We start from the raw sequence: 20,254 nt of genomic DNA on the forward strand, positions 1-20,254 counted from the left end.
ATTGCTTATTCTCTTTTTTTTTTCTTCTGTAGCCTTATGTATCCTTAAAATCCTTACCTTTTAGCTACACGAATACTTAGTTTTGGTTCTTGTATTTCCACATAGTTCCTGCTGCTAGGACACAGTAGAGTTCAAACTCTACATAATGTGCCACTGTATTAGCTGGTTTCAGCCTGAATCTATTAACTCTATTGTGCGTGCGTGCGTGTGTGTGTGTGTGTGTGTGTGTGTGTGTGTGTGTGTGTGTGTGTGTGTGTGTGTGTGTGTGTGTGTACACTTTGGGAAATTTTCAAAGTTAGAGTTTAATCATGGATAAGATCCTAATTGGGAGTCTCCTAATAATCTAGTTTTTCTCCAAACACTTTCCTGGAAGTGTTTTTATAACGGACCCCTGTCCTATTACTGGTATGGTCAGAAACATCATTTTCTCCACTCTTCAAGGACTAAGGGTGAAAAAAGGATTGTTAGGTGAGGCAAGGATTGCTGGATACAATTGTTAAGACAAAAAACACAGACTGTTCATCCCAAATGAGAAACTAAATTTACTTTGAAACCTGCTCTATTTGCCCGGAGATGACTCTCATGGAAAACACACTGGAATCTTTGCTAAAATGAGGGTTGTTGTTACTCAAAGCACTGTCCCTCCTCTCAGGAGCCTGGCAGGAAACAGAATTTTGAGTTTTGGGAAGTGATTGCTGTCAGCCTAATAGCCCTAGCCTGATAGCCCCAACCAGATTGCAGGCTTTTTGTGGGTTAAGGATCGTGTTCTTCACTTTTACTTATGTTGAGCACAAATCCTTCCACATGGTGGGAAATCTATATAGTTATTTAATTAAGTGGTATCTTGATCAGACCTGACAGCATTGATTCATTCGTAAACCCACATTTATCAAATTGCCTGCTATGGGTGAGGCTTTGTTCTAGATCTGGGGATAGTGGAAGAACAAAAGAAATCCCTGCCTCAAGGAGACTACAGTTTAGTGGGAGAGTCAGAGGGTAACCAACCAACCAAATACATATAATATAATGGAAGGTGGTAATAAGTGGCATAAAGGTAATAATAAGTGGAAGACACTGGTGTTGTCTAAGGCTAAATGGTGATAGAAGGCTTCTCTGAAGACGTGAGTTTAAGCAGAGGCTTCAGTAAAGGGAGGCAGTGGGCTACTCAAAGGAGAGGTGGTACAGACAAAGGAAACAGCAAATAAAAGGCTCTGAGACAAAAGGATAGATGTTCAAGGACCAAAAAGGAATTGATCCAGATAGAGTAGATCAGGAAGGAAGAACAGACACTTTGTATGGAGTAGCCTCCTGGCTTCTAGCTCAGTCCCAAGTAGGAGCTACCTTGACACATCTGGTCACCAATATTCTTGCAGGGCCCAAAGACGAGGGAGCCTAAATGTATTTTCAACACCAAGGGTCTCTAATAAGGGATCAAGCCTCAGGAGATTTTGGCCTGTCCCCAGAGACCTGAAATAATTCATTCAACAATTTGTAATAATTAGGAAGCTCTTACTATGTGCCAGGTACTGTGCAATTATTCATGGTCATGGCTTGGCATAGAAACTAGAAAAATGTCCTTGGACTTATTTTCCTGGGAGGTAATTATTACAGTGGTAAGTGGTGATAAGGCAGCTAGTCCTGTTGCAGGCTTGAAATACACTAAGACAGAACGGTTTCTTCTTTCTGTATCATTGGGTGCTTCTCTTGTAGGGCTCCAGGCCTTAGTCTTTTGTTCTCTTCTCTATTTTATACTCTTTTTTGCTATCTTATCCAGTCTTATAGATATAATCTCTATGCCTCTCAATGTGAAATTTCCATTTGCATCCACACATTTATACTGAACTCTAAACTCATACACTTAATTGCCTGCTTGTCCTCTCCACTAGACTGACTAATAGACATCTCAAACCTACTGTGTCCAACACTGAATTTCTAACTTCCTCCCCAATTTTGCTCAGCCCACAGTCTTCCTCATCGGAACGGATGACAGCTTTACCCTTGTTCAGGACCAAAACCTCAAGATCATACTTGACTTCTTCCTTTCCTCAAATCTCATATCCGATTTTTTTTTTAACAAATCCTGTTAGCTCAATATTCAACATATACCCAAAATCTGACCATTATTTACATGTCCACTGCTACCAGCCTGATCCAAGCCACCACCATTTTTCACATGGATTATTGTAGTGGCTTCCTAACTGGTCTCCCTGCTCCCACCCTCGCTCCTCTGCAGTTTATTTGCAAAGTGGCAGCACACTGCTTCCAAAATGTGGGTCAGCTCATACCAGTCCCTAGCTCAAATTCCAGCAAGGCTGCCTTATTTTATTGAAAGTAAAAGTGGAAATCTTGCAACAGCCTGCAATGATCTTTTACCCGCCGATTCCCTGACCTCGCACTGACTCCTTCCCCCTTTGTTCATTTCGTCCTAATGACACTGGCCTCTTTGCTTTGAACTTCTCAGGTGCTCTCCTGCCTCACACCATTGCTTCTGCCTGGATTCTCTTCCCCAGCTATACACATGGCTAATATCTTCTCCTTCACATCTTTGCTGAAGTACCACCTTCTTAATGATGCCGACCTGAACATCCTATGTAAAATTGCAATCTTCCCCGCAACACTCCCTGTCTCCCTTACCCTGCTCTATTTTCTTGACTAGCCCTTATCACCTTCTAACACATCATGTAATTTACTCACTGTTTGTTGTAAATTGAACATCTCTCTCCCCTCATTAAGCATCGGTTCCACAAGGACAAAAAGTTCTGCCTGTTTTGCTCACTCTCAGAATCTTTAGTATCTAGACTAGTGTCTGACACATAGTAGGTGTTCAATAAATATTTGTTTTGAGAATGAGTTGATTGTTTTTATATGTTGCCCTCTCCATTAGACTATATCTACTACAAGTCGACAAATGTTTTTGGCAGGCCAACTGTTTAGGTGGAAGAATATGCTAATGGTGCAGCATTTCATGAAATTTTCTCATCTAGTTTCTAGTTCATGGACATTTGTGCAAGAAGGTCATCATTACATAAAGTGCATTTTATATTTTCTTCATATTGAAGAACAGTATATGTACAGAAAAGTACATTTCTCCTGAATGCACAGCTTGTTGTAATCTCGCAAAAGGAAGTCACCCATGTAACCAATACCCAGAGGAGAAAACACAACATTACCACTTCTTCTGCTTCCCTTCCTGATTTCTAATATCATAGATTAATTTAAGCACATTTTAGAAAGTCCATATTGGAATTTCAATAGTTTCAATAATGCTTGTATAAATCCGATCTTATAAAATTGATCTGATTCCATTACCCACTGACCAAGAAAATATGAAAATGGAACTAGTTTTAAAAAGAACAAACAGAAGGAATTAATTAGAAACTCAAAACTCACACTTCAAGGTAGACTTTCTGGCAAAAATCAATAAAATATAGATAAGGGATGTATCTACTTTTACCTCATGTACTTTTAGGAAGAATTGTGAATACGTTATTTGTCATAAGCACATGTCAAGTGCTAAGATATTCTTTTATTGCCTTATTGGCTTGTAATATTGGTGATGTTACATCTACAAGGATTTTCTCACACAGAGGAAGAGGAAGCTTGTGAAGAACCATCTCACTTGAATTAACCGGTAGAGAACTGCTCACATATGGCTGAGCTGTTGTTCTTTATCCCTTCACACCTCCAGATCTGTTCCCAGCACTTCTCTTCTCTGCATAAGCAGATGACTCAGACTTTTACTGCTTCCTGCCTTTCCCTCAAACCACACCTCTGGTCTCACAAGGAATTCCTTATGACCATTTAACAAGAAAAGACAAGGTCACTGGCCTGGTTTAAGGCTGTATATGTATGGGATGGCTCTGCAAGCCAAAGAGAAGTTTCTCAGTGGACAGAACTTGGGGCAGTACATCTGGTTGGCTACTTGACGTGAAAGAAGAGATAACCTGAGGTTTCCTCTCCTGCCTCACCATTGCCTCTGGCTGGATTCTCAGCCACAGATGGCACCATTTCCTGGGGTCAGTGGCTAATGGGTTGGTCAACTTCTTAATGACTTGGAAGACTGGTGCCAGGATCACCTGGACAGAAATTGTATGATGAACATCTAAGAAAGGCTGTAGTCTTTAAGGCTGTTTGAGTACTATATCAATGTCCTCCAGAGAAAATCTACTGCATGGAAGACTAAATAAGGAGGTAACCAAGATGATCTATCCCTTGATTGTCAGTGAGCCTCCTTTCCTCGTTGCTACAGTCTGAATATTTGAGTCTTCTCAAAACTCATAAGTTGAAACCTAATCACCAATGTGATGATAATAGGAAGTGAGGCCATTGGGAGGTAGTTAGGTCATGAGAGCAGTACCTAATGAATGGGATTAGTGCCCTTATAAATGAGGTCCCAGAGAGCTGCCTAGCCCCTTCCACCAGGTGAGGACACAGAAGGCACCATCTATGAACTGCAAAACAGGTCTTCACCAGACACAGAATCTGCTGGTACCTTGATATTGGACTTCCCAGCCTCCAATACTGTGAGAAATAAATTTCTATTGTTTATAAACAACCCCATTTATGGTATTTTATTATAGCAGCCCACACAGACTAAGACACTGGCCATGCTTGAATAAATGGCCTATGAACAAAGTGGCTGTGGGAACAGGAATAGAGGCAATATATAGGAACAAAAACATGGACTTTCTCTCACCACAGGTGATCTGGCCAGTGCCACTGCTGAGTACCCAGATTTCAAAAACAGAAGCCAACACAGAGCTTTTATTTGGCACCATTTCCTGGGACATCAGCCACCTGAGTTGATTATGTTGGACTGCTCCATTATAGAAGGGGCAGTAATTTGTCTTCATGGAAATAATTGCAGGTTCTGGAGAGTAACTTCCTTTTCCTGTCCATGATGCTTTTGCCAGCTGCTCCACATGTGGTCAATAGACTGCTTCATTCACCCCCATGGTATCACACACATCATTGCCACTGATCAAGGAACTCATTTACAGTGAAACAACCGTGGGCTCACATCATGGAATCCGTTGTTCTTACATCATCTGGAGGCAGCTAGCTTGGTGGAATGATGGGATGATCTACTGAAGGTTCATTTATGGCATCTGCTGGGAGACAACATCTTGTGAGGTTGGAGTGCTGTTCTTTAGAGGTCAGATCAGTGGTCAATACAGGGTATTGAATACATGGCTCTGGGAACCCAGGAGTGGAGATGGGAGTAGCTTCTCTCAGATACACTTAATAACTCACTTCAAGAATATTGTCTTCGTGTTCCTGGAAAATTGCATCCAGTGGGCTTGAGGTCCTTGTGCCAAATGGACAGAAATATTTCCACTAGGAAACACAAGAGTGTCCCTTGGACATTTCAGGCTATTCACACCACTGATCAAGAGTAGAGAATTATGTGTCTATATGGGTCAGTGTGATTGATTTTGATTATCATGGAGAAATTGGAATTGTTGCTACAAAATGGGAACACTGTATCTGGAGCCGGTGGGATTCACTGCACTCCCATGTCCAATAGTAATGGTCAATGTGAAACAGCAGCAACTCAACAAAGACAGAACCACTAGGCCCTAGAGCCTCTGGGAATGGAGGTTTGGCTCACTCTATCAGGTAAGAACACCTTAACCGCCAAAGTACTAGGCGAGGCTAAGGAATCATGGCATGAGGGTGGAAGAAGAGACTCAAGGTTATCAGATTAGACCTGCTCAGATGTGGGGCTGTAGCAGCTTATTTCATTGTACATGTGTCTTTTTCTCCCTTGCTTTGCTTCCTTGGTGGAAGCACCACATCCTGGTGGTGACTAACATTGCCGTTTAGGTTCCAGGAAGGGATATGACTGAACTCCATCAACACTCAGTGATGCCGTAGCTGATGAGACTGTGTTTTCCCTGTGCTGCGGACCTGAGTTTCTTCAGCTAAGTAAGGGACTAGAATGGAAGCTGAGTGACAACAGGGTGGCTGGAGCTGGTTATTCTTAGATCCGTTCTCTGCCCTTTCCTGTCACGCTCTGTGGCCTGGGAGGCTGACCTCTATCTGACCTGTTGTTTCATTTACTTTCCCTGCCCTCTGGCAAGGAGACACTGGCAAGGGGCCAGAGGGCAGGAGGACAGAGGGATTTTTACACCCTCCTCCCCTCTCCTCCCTGGCTCGTCACTGCTCAGGCAGAGGCTCCAGCTCCCAGCCATGGTGGCCTCTCCTGCACAGTTCCAGCTCTTACCAGGCTGGCAACAGCATTCCCTCCCTTGTCCCTGCAGACCTCTTGTGGTTGGGACTAATCCATGAGTGTCTCCCAGGCTCTTGTTGGTTCCATTAACCCTGCCCATGCCTCTGTAAATAGTCCCTGCACGAAATTCTTTTCCTTTAAACCCTTTCGAGGATGCCATCTGTTTCCTGCTAAGATTTCAATGAATATAGCAGGGAAAATAGCTGAGAAAGGAGAGCTACGGAGGTCAGCTATTGTGAAGTGGGGGGAAATCGGAGGATATGAGGCTGGCATATTACAATTGGCCAGAGTAAGATGCATTTTCACAAGCTAAAACTGGCCAGACACAAACAATAATCACTACTGGTCAGAGCTCATAGTTTATTTTAAGAAAAAGAAAAAGATACTGTCAGGTAGAAAAAAACCTGTGAAGCTGATTGGGACGTGCCCAAGATTGAGGGGTGTCCCGGGATGCAGGACCTTCACTGCTTAAACTGGGACAGTCCTGGGCAAACTGGGATAGTTGGTCACCTTAACCTGTGACTGTAATCAGGACCTCTGAGTCCTCCTCAGCTGCCCTTGCTGAAGGGCCATTCTAGGCCATACAACACAGTTCTAGACAATTTACCGCCTCTTCTCCACCCTCAATCAATGGCAGACATCACATCTCTCATGATATTCTTTCTCATTAATTCCACACACAGTCTGAGAATCTCAGTGAACACAGTAGTTGAGGCAGCCAGTATCAATTGATTAAACTGGAATGCCAGACAAGCACCTGTGTGTCACCCCTGAATTAGAGCTTTGGCCCCAAACTCAAAAACTGAGCTAGACTGAGTGCAGCCTCTAGTACGCCTTCTGCCCTTATAGCTGGAGGCCTTGCTGAAGTAGCAGGGTGGGTGCTTTTAGGCTTCTTTGCACTTTGCCAAGAACCTGATCTTGGTCCTTTGTGTCTCTACACTCCCTTCAAAGCTTCAAAGGCTGACAGTGTGTTGTAAGAACAGCAACTCACACCTTTGTAACTGTAGCAGTCTGCCAAGGCGTTGTTCTAAGTGCTTTGCACTTTTTTATTATCTATACTTTAGGGAGAAGGAAACAGGGAGTTCTTAAGTGACTTTCCCTGGGTCACATGGGTAGCACATAGTAGACCAGACCTCAAATCCGCTCAGTCAGGCTCTGAAATCTCTCATTCATTGCACTGTAGTGTCTGTCACCTTGTTTACCTGGTATCCTTGGCACCCAGCTCAGAGCTTGGCGGGTAGTATGTGGTCAGTCGTTAAATATGTGCTTAGAATTGTTAAATGAAGACGTTCCTACCAGAAAACTTCTCCCTTTGCAGATATCCTTTTCCATGAACCGTGCCCTGGTTCTGTTAGGCCTTCTAAACAAGCGCAATCTCTGTCCCAGCTGACAAAACCAGCAGCACAGGAGAAAAAGAGCAGAGAGTGGTCCAATGTAACTGGGTTCAAATCCAGTCTCTTAATCTGTAAGATGAGAATTACAATGGTATCTGCCTCAAAGAGTTGTGCCAAACAACAGTGAAAACTTGCCGCATGGAAAATACTTAGTGTTAGCTTGAATATTTTAATTGTTATGATTAAAAATCAATCCAAATGTAGTAAATCTAAGAGCAAAGGGGAGATTTCCCATTCCAGGAGCAATCCCTTTACTCCTGGCTCCGTCCTAGCCAAGGGCTCTTTTTCACCCTTAGCTTCTATGGATGTTTCTTCTCCTTGGGAAGGACATGAGTGGAAAGAGAAATCCTTGAGCCCCCTCTAGAGGACAGCAGTGTTCTTAACTTTGAAACCTTCCATGACATCCCAGGACCCACAGAATGTTTTCTGATATTTTCCATTTGTTCCTTCAAATGTTTGTCCCTCCTTCTATGCTGTGTGTTTTCTGTTTGTCCCTCTGGATCTACTCTCCACTCCTTTCTATTCTGTTCTGGGCTCCAGGATGCTCATCTGTATAGACTGCATTGGTGGGATTCCTTTCCCTCCAACGTCCAGTTTGATCTTAACCAATGGAAATCACAAGTATTGATGAAGAGGAGAGAGGTTGGGGAATTAGCCTGGCCGCTAAGAGTAGGCAATACCCCTCTCTCAAAACCACAGCTGCTGTCATGCAGACACACAGCCTCTAACATCTCCAGTTTCTTGGTAATGGCTCCCTACAATCCCCCTTCAGACCTAGGGGTGGAAATGGCTGCCTGCTGTTCATAGCCCCATGGCACAGCACTGTCCCAGTTTTGTTTCCCTTAATCCTGCCCACACTTTTGTAAACCGTCCCTTTATGAAGCTGTCCTCAATTACCCTGTTTGAGCGTGTCATCTGGTGCCTGCTCAGTTCTACTCACACTATGTCCAAACATGTTGACTTAACAGTCTCATCTCTTCCCCACCTCCCCAGTACCCTGTGCTCCAACAAAGCAACTACATATAGTTCCCATAACAGAATCATGCTGCTTAGTGCCCCGGGGTTCTCACACAAATGCTTCCATCTGCAGTGCCCTCACATGCTCTGTGACCAAACCTTTACAATCCACTCTCCACCCTGGCCCCTAGCCCATCCCAACCCCTCTTCCTCTCTAAAGGCTTCCACTCAAGGGCATGTTTTCTATTCAGTCCTTCCTGATATCCTGTGGTGCACATTTTTTCCCCATCCCACCAGCGTCTATGCCATTTCTATCCTATTGGATGGTAGCTTTGCATTCAGCTTGCATTCACTTTTTCTCTAGTGTCTCTGGAGATTCTTAGGTAATTTAATTATATTCCATTGACTAGACTAATTAATACAGAACTAATCCAACCAGTACACTTTTCCCTGGCTATAGGGATTTTTTTTTCTATTCACAGATGTTTTTACTCAATGGGAAAACTGAGGAATTCTGTTTGTGGCTGTGCGAATTGATGCTCTTCCCTTCAGAAGTGATCAGGAGCCTATCATTGCACCTGCTGCTGGCAGCCATCTCGTCACCAAGAAGAATGCCAGTCTGAGGAAGAAGCTGGCATGGAGGGAGGGCAGAGTCAAGAAGATCACTGGGAAACACGGCCATGACCTCGATCGAACTATGTCCAAAGCTGTTATGCGAGCTGGTTTGAGATGGGTTTTCAGTTACACCAATTAAAACTATACATAGCATTTATGTTGATAAAAAAGCAACATTCGTAGGATGCAATTAAAAAACAACTCAATCATTTTCTTCTTCTGCCCATTCAAACCCAACTAAAGGGCTACTTCTTCCCCTTCCACTGGATAGAATCTTAGTGGGTTACAAGGGGTAGGGGAGGAGAGGTCCCATGCCTTATCTGTTCTTTTAATAAAAAGTCTTATAATAAAATGTCTCCAGTCATCTCTAATTACAAAATAGTTATATTTCAATGATTACATTACCCATCTCTATGTAATAGTCAAACCTCTGAAATTCATTCAACATTAAAGCTTCTCCTCTCCCCTGACTCCAGCCACCAGAAGCTACAGTGGATGTTGGGTGGGGAGGGGAATGTGTCTATTTCCCCATCTAACATGGGAAATAGTGCCTTTTCTCTATTTCCCCCCATTCCCCTCTTTCTAAGCGGTCTCCAGCTCCTCCTGGTTGAAGCAAAGGAGGGAGGAGAGATATGAAGCAAGAAAGGTCTTAATTTATGTGGACGCCCCAACGTAATATGATGATGGTTCCCTTTCTTTAAATGTTTAAAACCAACTCTCCCCAAGTTTGAGCCCAGAGAGATTTATTATCATGGGCACTTCTGCAGGTTCTCTGAGGAACTCACTGGGAACATTCAGCCGCACTCCCTGTGATGAGGGAAATGCATTCTTCTTTGTATGTCACCGTCCTTTCCTGTCCAGCTCCCAGGATTCTGGCGGTCCATCCTCCTGTTGGGTTTATGGCATCCCTTGAGGTTCTCTAGGGCTGCAGGCACACACACAGCTCACATCTGGTCCTGGAGAGACTGTCGTGCATCCTCGTCTCCATTGAGCTGAGGGAGAACAATCTGTTCCCAGGGCATCTGATCTCTTCTCTCTCTGCCCTTAGAGCAGCCAGCCACAGCCTCTTGCCTTTTGATTTCATAGGCATGTGTCACGTGGCAGTCACTGTGCTCAGCAACACCACAAGGTACTTATCTTAAATATAGTCTAATGTCTTCTCAGCAGGCTTGAGGGGAGGGAGAGATATCCCTGACCCTTCCCCCATGGGCATGGGAAGTAGGGGCTGAGACACGAACACATGCACCCACTCTCTAAGAAAATTATCTTCTTTCCAAGCTCAACTTTGAGATCGATAGTTGCTGAGAGCCACAGTGCTGGTTTGTTGCTCCCTCCTTAGAAGTCCTACACAGGTGCTCACCATTCCCATTAGGATGTGGAGTACTGACCACCTGCTGTCTTGAGGCCTCAGCAGAAATCCAGGCAGAAAGGGCAAGAAGAGTCCCTCTATAACATCCTGAACCATAGGCATACCTTACCCCAGGTAGCATTCACCATTGTGGAGATCAGCCCCGTAAACATGCTCATCAAAGTACTGGGAGCACGTTAATGCACTTAATTGATTACATCAACCTATTGAGCTATAAACTTTGCAAGTCATGGACTGAGTCAGGTGAACAAAACTGGAGACTCGTGGACTGATTCCAACTGGTTGGGGAAGTGCATAAATTATTCTCCAGCTCGTGTTTCCGTATGGGGGGATTTCCCTGGAGTAACAATCTCTCCTTCAGCTTTCCTTGTCCTCCCATTAGGCATAGTCATCTGGAGGCTTTGGAGGAAGGGATCAGGTATCCACAGCTTGGCCTCCACTGCTCTCCCCTCTCTTCACATCTGTCCCCTGTACACCTAAGCCAAGTTCTTTATTGTTACATCATCAGTATCAAAGCTGACATTTTGACCTCAACTATCTGAAACTGTATGGCTCAACTGGTTCTACCTTTGGGTAGGAAAGAGAGGTCTCATTTGGGGGCTTGCTTAAACACCACCACAATCTACACACATGATTTTCTTTTTTTCTTTTTTAGTTTTGGCCCACATAATCTTTAAACTTTTTCCAAATCAGTTTACAACTTTTAAAATTACAGAGACTTTAACGAAAGCTCTGGATTTCCAGCTTATCGTGGTAATTTCAATGATTTGGTAATACCGGGGCTGCATTTCTTATGGCAATAATTCCTGAGACTGAGCAGCAGCTGCCCCCTGTAAATGACACACGCACTTTCCAGCTCTCCCCAATTCCCAGCTAGCTAGAGTTGCTGGATTTAGCAGAAACGAATGTAAGATACCCAGTCTAAATTTAATGTCCAGATAAACAGTGATTTTTATATTTTAGTATAAGTATGTCCAAAGCAATGCATGCAATTCAGTCAGGGTGCCCTTGTCTTGTACCTGACACCCCTACCTCACTTGTTTTTAAAATTTTCTTGGGCCTAGAAGGTGAAGTGAGTTTCCACCCTTGTACTCATGTTTACTTATCTTTGTATGTTTAATACCTAATATACCGCTTGCCCCCTGTTAGGATAATCAATAATATTTGTGGAGTGAATATATCGATATAGCTTGAGGACCAAAATTATAGTCCATAGAGAATGTCATTAGTCTTGATAAGTAAAAATTAACAACCTCCCTCTGAGCACATCTTGCATAAAGATTATACATTTGCAATTATCTAAGGGGCAGCCCCAAGCTAGAATTCTGGATCCTCAACTTGTAAGCTTTGCTCTGTCACTGACTAGCTGGATGGAGTTGGGCAGGTCAAAGAGCTGTCATGGACCTCTGTTTTCGTGTCTCTAAAAGGAGGGAATTGACATGCTTGCTTTCCAGGGTTTCTACCAAAGCTAATGTTTTTGACTTTTTTTGTTCTGAATATTTATAATAGAGAAAGATTAGAATGTGCAGAATTTGACAGTAGTATTAGTCAGCAGCAGGAGGAGAAAAGTCAATTAATGGTTATATAAGTGGTGATAATAAATCAATTAATATATGAATAGGTTACTTTATCATGTCCCCAGGCAGTTTTCAACAGTTCCTGACCTAATACAGGAAATAGAAGCCTAGAAGCTTCAGAGACTATGTGTACTACTTTTCTGGGAGTTTAAGATGCCTTATACTGATATGTACCATGATTGGACAATAGCTTCTTATGGGAAAATATATATAAATGATCATATCTCATGCCAATTCAAGAAACTAGAAAAAAAAAGATTTCCAAAATGTATGTCTTGTAATGGAGAAATTTTGGTATATAGGATGAATATACGGTATTGCCAATTATTTAAAACCTTATGAACACCAGGGGATCAACCCACAGTGAATCAATATTTATTGAGCATTCAACAAGTGCCAGGCACTGTACTAAGTTCTTTCATTTAAATCAGGATTTCTCCAATAAAACTCCTTAAAGAAAACATAGGGGAAACACTCCAGGAAGTAGGATTGCGTACAGACTTCATGAATACAACCCCAAAAGCACAGGCAACAAAAGGAAAAATAAACAAATGGGATTATATCAAATTAAAAAGCTTCTGCAAAACAAAATAAATAATTAACAGAGTTAAAAGACAACCAACAGAGTGGGAGAAAATATTTGCAAAATATACATCTGACAAAGGATTAATATCCAGAATATACAAGGAACTCAAAGAACTTTACAGCAAAAAAACAAGTAACCCAATTAAAATATGGGCAATGGAGCTAAATAGGCATTTCTCAAAGGAAGATATGCAAATGGCCAACACATGAAAAAATGCTCAACATCACTCAGCATTCGGGAAACGCAAATCAAAACCACACTGAGATACCATCTCTTTCCAGTTAGGATGGCTAATATCCAAAGGCCTGAGAAGGATAAATGCTGGAGAGGTTGTAGAGAAAAGGAACCCTCATACACTGTTGGTGGGACTGCAAAATGGTGCAGCCTTTATGGAAAATGGTTTGGAGGTTCTTCCAACTATTAAAGATAGATCTACCACATGACTCAGTTATTCCACTCCTGGGAATATACCTAGAGGAAAGGAAATCATCAAAGGAATACCTGTACTCCAATGTTTATTGCAGCTCTATTTACAATAGCCAAGAGTTGGAACCAGCCCAAATGTCCACCATCAGATGACTGGATATGGAAAATGTGGTATATCTACACAATGGAATTCTACTCTGCAATAAAAAAGAATGAAATACCACCATTCGCAACAACATGGGAAGACTTAGAAAAATTCTATTAAGTGAAATAAATCAGGCACAGAAAGAGAAATACCACATGTTCTCACTTATTTGTGGGAGCTAAAAATAAATAAATACACAAACAAATGGGGGACTGAGGAAGAAGACACAACAATCTCAATGCCCTGAACTTGTTAAGACAAGTGAACAGATAGGCTGATGGGAGGGAGGGGGGAAAGGGAAGGCAGAGGGAGGAATAGATAAAGGGACACAAAAATCGACTACATTGTATATTGATAAAATAAAATTAAAATAAATAAATAAATAAACCAGAGTTTCGCAACCTCAGCATTATTGACATTTGGGGCTGGATAGTTATTTGCTGTGGGGGAATGTCTTGTGCAGTAAAGGATGTTTAGCAGCATGCCTGATCTCTACCCATCAGATGCCAGTAGCACCTACACCCCCAATTGTAATAACCATATATGTCTTTAGACATTGCCAAATGTTGCTTTGTCCCCTATGGATTTGTCACCCCACTTCCCCTGGGTGACAGAGATGCAAAGGATTACTGAAAGCCCATCTCTTCTGAGCAGTGAGAGACCCCAAAGTGGTTAATCTCCCACTAGAACCCTCAAGCGAGAGGCATCCCTTCCTTGGGAAATTAACCCCAAATTGGGGTTCTCTTCCTGCAAATATTTTCCAGACCAGGAAGTTACAGGAAGAGAACAAAGGTGGGGTTATAGTTTAACAATATAGGCTGGTAACTTTCATTGAAACAAGCCAGATGACATTCCAGTAAGGCAATGAAGTGATCTTATCAACAAAAGCTTGATCTTAGCAAACATTCCTTCTCCCTCTAACAATTTTCTAGTATCTTTACACATTAATCAGTAACTAGTCTTTCTTTGAGCCAGCAACCTTGCTGTGTGTTACAAATCTTTATCTTACACCAGAGACTTTGTAGCCTGGGGAAAATTTCCTGTCCTTTGCAAGGTCAATATTTGAAACTGCAAGGCTTTGGGAAATCCAGGCCCTGTGAAGTACATTTGCTTTAAGAATCCTCTACAGCCAAATGTCCCCTGGGAAGGAAATTGTCCCTGGTTAAGAATCACTGGTTTAAATCATCCAGTTGAACTGAATAATTCACAACAATTCAGCAAGATAAAATCTCTGAAGTCTTCACTGTGTCAATGCCATGCTGTGGTCTATGGAGACATGGGAGGGAGACTCACACTTTGTTACTCTCTTTTCTACTTTGCCTCCAGTTTGCCCAAGCATTGCAGCCTGTGCCCAAATGTTTCACCAGCTCAATTATAAAAAAAGCTTCTTCTGCTCCTTCCTGTGTCCACTCTCTCCACGAGATTCAGACTGGGTCCGTGTGGCTGGGGAAGATGCACATGACAACACCGCCCTCTGACCCACCTTTCTTCTCCCTCCTCTGATAACAGAGTGTTTACCTAAACCTTAGGAAGGTCAGGATATGGAGGAATATGGATCTAACTTTTACTAAACACTTACTCTCTGCCAGACAGGAGATAGTAATAATACTTATACTACCTCTGGGGTGCTAAATTCTAAAATGAATGACTCTCATTTATTTTATGGCAATGAACAGAAATTTCCATGCTACTCTCTGAGCTCTTCTTTTCCCAATTACTTACTCATCTTGACTTGAAAATGCACTAGGACTTAACTTTTCACTAACAAAGTTAGTTGAGTCCTTTACTAATCATTTATGTCTTGGTTGTAATGTTTTCATTCTGGTCTTTGGTTATTTATCTGAATCTGTGTGTTCTCAGAAAGCAGTGAGCCTCTAAGTCAGTAATCCTCATGGGGATGAGGACACAGCACCCTGCACAGTATGCCAGAATCACCTATGGGTCTTTTATTTAAAAATAAAAACTCAAGCCTATGTTTCCTGCCGCCAGTCCTCATCCCATAAAATAAAGCAAAGATTATGACCCATCTTCTGCCTCATCCAGGCTTGAGTGGCTTTAATCAAAGATTTGAGTGTATTAATCTTCAGGTGTGTTGGGACATAAAAATGGTCAGGAAACTGACACGCATTTTAAGATTTTCATGTAGAAAGGTTTTTACATTGTCAAATTAATATGGATTTTTTCATACTAATTTTACATTCAATGCAATTACTCCAAGCCTGTGTTAGACTGTATAGCTTTTTACCAATTTCTCCATGGTGGAGAATCATGCTTCTCTACCAGACAGCGACTTTTTTTTTGGTCAATAAAACCTTAAAAAGCCACCATGGACATCACCTACTCCCTTTTTCAGCTGCCAGTCTCTAACAAGCTTCCTGATAGTCACTTCCCTGACAACCTGTGTCCTAGAGTGAGGAAGACAAGGACATGGGAGCTAAGCTTCTAGTTGACTTCTGATCGAGATACAATGTGAGCAAGAAATACACTTTCTTGTTTTAAGCCACTGATATTTTGGGGTCCTTTGTTACAGCAGCATAATCTAGACCTTCAAACTGATACAAAGGACCAGGGAAATCATTTAAATATGTGAATCAGGCCATGCACAACAATAACAGAGCGAAGTGTATTGACTCAAACAATACTTGGCTCACCTATAGGTGTTTAAATTTTTTTAAGTGTTTGAACCCTGTAGTGACCAAACAAAACATATTTGTGAACTTGCTTCAGTCATGAGCCACCAATTAGTGACCAAGGTTATAGAACAAAAGGTATTTTTGTAAAAAAACATGAATACAATGAAAATGGTCTGGCTATAAGGTGATTAACTGAAGTAAACTACAGTAATTTTTATAATTTGGAAGAAATCCTGTAGTGGTCAACTTTAAAATATATTTCTAAATTATGTTAGAAATTGTTTAGATTTGGAATTTTCTTATTATATTAAAGAACCAGACTTTAAAAGAATCTAGTTTCCTTCTACTGAAATAACAACTTTATTGTAATACACAGTTAAGACTGAATTTTTAAAAACTCCCTAATTCTCCTCTGCAGAAATTATCTTTTTTTATTTCTTAAGTCACAAATTTTTATTGGGTACCTACTATGTGTCATTGTCCCAGCATATAGTGGGTTAACAAGATAACGTCTCTGTCCTCAGTGTTTATACCCTGGTGAAGGGCCCACAAGTGATTCTTACACACTGCCTCTGAGGGCTGTGCCCTCATTCCCATGAGGATCACTGAAAGAAAGTTTATATTGTGATGAGAGATAAGTGGTTATTTGTGTTTGTTTTTTTAAGAAAAAAAATTATTATTTTTAAGTCTAAAAATCAGTGATTTTTAGTACATTCATCAAGTTGTGAAACTTATCACCACTATCTAATTGCAGGACATTTTCATCACCCCAACAGGAAGCCCCTTTCTCATTAGTAGTCACTCCGCATTCCTTCCTTCCCCCAGTCCCTGACAACCATTAGTCCACTTTCTGTCTCTATGGATTGTCTATTCTGAACATTTCATATGGATGGAATCATACCTTGTGTCTGGCCTCTTTACTTAGCAAAATGTTTTCAAGTTTTATCCACATTTTAGCATGAATCAGTTCTTCATTCCCTTTTATTTCCAGATAATATCCCACTGTATGGATGCACCAATTTTGTTTAACCGATATCAGTTAATAGGCAGTTGGGTTGTTTCCACTTTGGGCTATTGTGAGTAATCCTGCTATAAAACATTTTTGTGGACATATGTATTCAATTACCATAGGTTCATACCTAGGAGTGGAATTTCTGGCTGATATGGAAACTCTATGTATAACTTCTCGAGAAACTTCCAAACTGTTCCTCAAAAAGTTAAACACAGAATTACCATAGGATCCAGCAATTCCACTCCTAGGTATAAAGCAGCTGTACCATTTTACATCCTACCAGCAACCTATGAGTGTTTCAGTTTCTCCGCATCCTCATCAACACTTGTTATTATTTGTTTTTGGATTATAGCTATCCTAGTGGGTGTGAAGTAATAATTTATTGTGATTTTGATTTATATTTCCCTAACTAATGATGTTGGGCATCTTTTCATGTGTTTGTTAGCCATTTATAAATCTTCTTTGTTGAAATGTCTATCCAAATCATTTTCCCATTTTTTAGTTGGGAGCAACATGTGTTTGAGGAAAAATAAAAGTGTACTGTGCTAGATAATGAGACGGGGCACTAATTTTAGAAATGGTGGTAAGAACTGAATTAAATAAAATAAGTGAGACATGCAAAGATTTTGGAGTAGGGAATTCGAGGCAGAGGAAACAGCAAGGGCTATGCAGAAAATAAAACATGGTAATGGAACAGGGAATGACTGGAAGGAGGAGCCACGGTATAGAGGGTGGTCTAGGAAGCCTCTTTGAGGAGTGACATTTTAGCAAAGACCTGCCAGCCACCATCAATTTCTTCTTTCCCTACATCCCTCTTATACAGTCACTTGGAAAGTCCTAGAGAAGCTTCGTATCAGCTCACCTTCCAAGGCTTACCCTCATGATTAGGATGGAGAGGAAAGAGGGGCATGTAACTCCTTTTCTTCCTAGTGGGAAAAAAGCAAAAAAAAAAAAAAAAAAAAAAAAAAAAGGAAACAGTGCAACTGTCAAAATACATAGAATTGGCTAAGTAAATTGTGAATTATGGGCCGGCCCGTGGCTCACTCGGTAGAGTGCGGTGCTGATAGCGCCAAGGCCCCGGGTTCGGATTCCATATACGGATGGCCAGTTCGCTCACTGGCTGAGCGTGGTGCTGACAACACCAAGTCAAGGGTTAAGATCCCCTTACCGGTCATCTTTAAAAAATAAAAATAAAAATAAATAAATAAATAAATAAATAAATTGTGAATTATTGCAATGAATTTACTCTTCCTGAGACAGTTAAAGCTATAGCACTTTTTTGTCAACGATTAAAAATTAAACAATTAGCCCTAGAAGAGACGTTACCGGTTTCTCAGGATAGGTAATACAACCATTTGTCAACAGGTACTGTTGGTTCAGGACCAAGGACAGCATCTCAGTTTTTCTGCCTCCTCCTTTCATTTCTTTCTTTCTTTCTTTTCTTTTCTTTTCTTTTTTTGTGACCGGTAAGGGGATCGCAACCCTTGGCTCGGTGTCGCCTGCACCACGCTCAGCCAGTGAGCACACCGGCCATCCCTATATAGGATCCGAACCCGCGGCCTCGGCGCTACCAGCGCCGCACTCTCCCGAGTGAGCCACGGGGCCGGCCGTCCTCCTTTCATTTTAATGATGTTACACCTGCACGCACATCTATCTCTTTATATTCCTCCTACTGTTACTCCAATAATGCTAGAATCCTTCATTCCATAGTACTCTCCACTGTATCGAAATTCATCCCATGAATGTGATGCCTTTATTCGTGTGTTTTCCTTGCTTTCAACACATCCCTCCTACTTTTAACATTTACCATTTTATTGTAGTAAAATCCACAAAACACTTGACATTTAACTATTTTAAGTGTATATTTAGTGACGTTCAGTGTATCCACATTATTTCGCAACAGTCACCACCATCCATATCCATAATTTTTCATCTTCACAAACGGAAACTCCATACCTTAAACAATCACCCCTCTTCCACGCTCCCCCAGCCCCTGGAAAACACCGTACTGCTTCGTCTTTCTCCCTGCCTCCTTTTTGTCTAGTCTGCTGATTGTCACAGGATAGTTCAACCAGTAGCATAAGCATCACACCTAGGAACTCGTACTTGTTATAAATGCTAATTCTTGGGACCTATCCCAGACTTACTAAAACAAAAACTCTAAGGTGGGACCCAGAAAGCTGCCTTTTTACGCATCCTTCCGGTGATTCTAATGCCCACTAAAGTTTGAGAACATAGATTTAGTGGTTTTAAGTGTAAAAATCAGTGGAGTTTTTTTTCATTTGTTTGTTTGGGGTTTTTTTAGTAAACAGATCAAGTTGTAAAACCGTCACCACTATCTAATTCCAGAACATTTTCATCACTCCGGAAAGATGCCCCTTTCTTACTAATAATCACTTCCCAGTCCTTCCTCCCTGCAGTCTCTGGCAACCACTAATCTACTAATCCTATCATTTAAAAAAATCATAATTGAAGCCCTCTTCCCCTATAAAATCTTTCCTGACACAAGAACATCTTCAAAAACGAATCAAATGTCTTAAGTATATTTGACACTGTAAAAATACAATAATATGGCTACTACGTTGACATTTTGTAACATTCCTATGGTTATTATGTACTTACTGCATTACATCACTTAGTTTTTGTGTTGATTAGTATCACTAATTGTTTCATGTGGTGAGTTCTGTCTCCTCAATTAGATTTAAAACTGTTTGAGGACAGTGATCAATTTTCTATCTTTTGTAGGCCTTTTCAGTGAATATGGAGGTGGCCAGACACAACATATGTCCTCAATCACTACAGAATCATTCATTGTGCCTCTTCTACGTGTCAGGGATTGTGGTACCTACAGAGTGATACTTAAATGAATACAACATAGTTCTTGTCTTTACTGACCTTTCACTACAATGAGGGCTGGTAGACATATAAACATAACATAAATGTAATGCAGCAACATAAAATAGTGCTAAGTAGAACTCTAAGCAGCATACCATGGGGACCCAAAGGAAGAAATAGTAAGTCATATTTTTATGAGGAGATAGGTTCAGAGAAAGATAATTTCACATAAATATATCATCCCAGGTCCTGAGATAGGTTTCTTTGTGTGAAAGTGGGAGGAAGAGAGTAGCACAGACATTCAGAGCTATAGGAATTGTTCTAGCAAGACTCCAAGTGTGGATGTACATAGTTGACTTTGATGGCTTAATTATTGGCCCAGGGGAGATATGGTTAGATATAAAATAGGACTTGGTTGGGGGCATTTGAAAGTGCACCTAAAATGCATTTTAAAGAAGACATGACATGGTATA

The sequence above is a fragment of the Cynocephalus volans genome, chromosome 12, assembly GCF_027409185.1.
Source record: "Cynocephalus volans isolate mCynVol1 chromosome 12, mCynVol1.pri, whole genome shotgun sequence".
In the NCBI taxonomy this organism is placed as follows: domain Eukaryota; kingdom Metazoa; phylum Chordata; class Mammalia; order Dermoptera; family Cynocephalidae; genus Cynocephalus; species Cynocephalus volans.